Source organism: Silene latifolia, chromosome 3 (assembly GCF_048544455.1).
Source record: "Silene latifolia isolate original U9 population chromosome 3, ASM4854445v1, whole genome shotgun sequence".
Taxonomy (NCBI): Eukaryota; Viridiplantae; Streptophyta; class Magnoliopsida; order Caryophyllales; family Caryophyllaceae; genus Silene; species Silene latifolia.
This window is the reverse complement of record NC_133528.1, coordinates 36,464,414-36,467,002: the sequence shown is the minus strand read 5'-3', so window position 1 is coordinate 36,467,002 and position 2,589 is coordinate 36,464,414. Positions and strand designations below refer to the sequence as shown.

General features: G+C 41.4%; 1 non-coding gene across 1 annotated transcript; it reads right to left on the bottom strand.

The window, feature by feature from the left end:
* Positions 1-383: 383 nt before the first annotated feature.
* Positions 384-490, bottom strand: LOC141650699 (small nucleolar RNA R71). The gene has a single exon (XR_012546717.1). It is a non-coding gene; the product is annotated as a small nucleolar RNA R71 (small nucleolar RNA).
* Between the last annotated feature and the right edge of the window lie 2,099 nt (positions 491-2,589).

The following is a 2,589-nucleotide window of genomic DNA, read 5'->3' as shown; positions in this document are numbered from 1 at the left end:
ATCCACCTACAATGCCTAAATTCTCGTCACACTCCGTACCCACCGAGGAGAATCTACCAAATGGTACTCCTACACCGCAACATCTAACCGGAAATTTTATTGCCAAGTCCGCCTTCATCCAATTAGTTGAGAGGAGCCAATTTGGGGGGATGCCTAGTGAGGACCCTCATTCTCATATGGAAACCTTTTGCGACTATTGTGATGCAATCTCTCAAACGGGCGTGACTCAATACCAAATTAGATGGGTCTTATTTCCTTTTTCCTTAATCGGCACCGCGAAGCAATGGTTGAAGGTCCTTGATAAGGCCACCCTTGGAATAGATTCTTGGAATAAGTTGGCTCTAGCTTTCTACAAAAAATTCTACCCACCGGAAAAGACTAACATGCTAAGAGCTCAAATTACGGGTTTTAAGCAAAGGGATGAAGAGTCTTTGTATGAAGCTTGGGAGCGGTTTAAGGGAATTTGTCGCTCATGTCCTCACCATGGACTTAGCGAATGGTTTTTGGTACAACAATTTTGGAATGGTTTATATGAAGATTCTAGGAACATTCTCAATATGGGATCAAATGGAATGTTCACCGAAGTTGATGACAATCAAACATGGAACAAGATTGAGGAAATGGCGGTCCATAACTCACAATATAGTAGACCTCGCAAGGCTACTAGAGGAGGAAAGCATAAAGTGGACTCCGTTACTCAATTGGGTGCTCAACTTAGTGCTCACATTGACACAATCAACTTGAAGTTTGAACAAGCTATGGCTAGACTTGAGGAAAACTCAAAATCATCAAAGCATCATGTTAATGCCATGACGGCATTCTCATCAATCCCAAGTGGGATATGTGAGAATTGTGGAACTTTGGGACATGACCAAAGTGAATGTAGGGGAACAAATGAACAAGTGAATGCTTTCCAAGCATACAAGAGTGGTACCCCTTATTCTAACTTTTACAATGAAAACACCAAATTCCATCCAAATCTCTCATACAAAAGCCAAAATGTTCAAAACCCTCAAACAACATACACTCCACCACCCATGAGAAACCAAAATCAAAGACCCATTTACAATCAAAACCAAGGTTACCAAAATCAAAATCCATACAATCACCAAAATGACCAAGGATTTGATGTCCAAAAAGCGGTCCTCCAAATGCAAAAGAATCAACAAGAATTTTTCACTCAAATGCAAAAAGATAGCCAAGCAAAGGAAACCACCATCAACAACATTCTAGCTCACACCAAGATGTTGGAAACACAATTGACTCAACTAGCGTCTTCAAGCTCACAAAGACAAAAGGGGCAATTACCACCTCAAAGTAATCCCCCTAGACATGAAACGGTTAGTGCCATTCACTTGATAAGTGGTACAAGGTATGAAGCACCGAAGAAGCAAGTTGAGGATGAAGTTGTGGAAGCTAGTGAAAAGGAAGAAATTGTGCAAAACTCCAAAGATGGAGAATCATCAAAAGAAGAAAGTTCAAAGAAAAATGAAGACAAGGCCAAGGAGAAGGAGCCCATTGTGATTAGACTCCCTTTTCCAAGTCGTCAAGCCAAGCCCAAATTTGATGATCAACTTGGAAAGTTCATGGAAATTGTGAAGAATTTGGAAGTCCCAATTCCTTTCACGGAATTAATCAATCACGTGCCGGCCTATGCGAAATACATGAAAGATATCCTCACAAAGAAGAAGTCGATCCGGAAGTTTGAGACTATCGCCTTCACTAAGGTGAGTAGTGTAATACTTTAAGGGAGTTCACCTCCAAAGTTAAAGGATCCGGGAAGCTTCTCAATACCGTGTACCATTGGCGACACAACGATCAACAAAGCCTTATGTGATCTAGGGGCTAGTGTGAGTGTCATGCCGTACTCGGTGAGTAAAAGGTTGGGGATGGGAGAGCTTAAATGCACCAATATCACACTCCAAATGGCTGATAGATCGACGAAGACACCATTAGGGATATGGGAAGATGTCCCCGTGCGAATTGGGAAATTTTTCATCCCGGTGGACTTTGTCATTGTTGATATGGAGGAAGATTCCAACATTCCAATCATCCTAGGAAGACCTTTCCTACACACCGCGGGTGCGATGATTGATGTGAAACATGGTGAGCTCACTCTAGAAGTGGGAGATGAAAGCATAACTTTTAATCTTGACAAGACTATGAGAGCTCCTCGTTTGCATGAACTATGTTTCATGATTGATCATTATAGCCGAAAGGATGAAAGGAAGAAATCGGAACTCCAATGGAAGAAGAAAACTGAAGATGCTCCATTCAAAGAGCAAGTGAATTGTGACAAGGAGAGCTTGCAAAGCTCATCAAAATCAATCAAGGAAGAAGAGGATGGCCTCATTGGCCAAGAGAAGAAATTGGGAGAGTTGTCTCCATCTAAGCAAGAGATTTTCAATGATCAACTTAATGAAGTTTGTGGTCTTTGGGACGACGAATTTGAAGGGATTTTTAATCCCTACATTGGTAATGCCATCGATCAAGACCAACAACAAGGACCAAGGTCTATTGAAGACCTCTACCATGATAATGAACAAGCCTTTGATTACTTCTTCAAGGTGTTGAGCAACATCAACAACA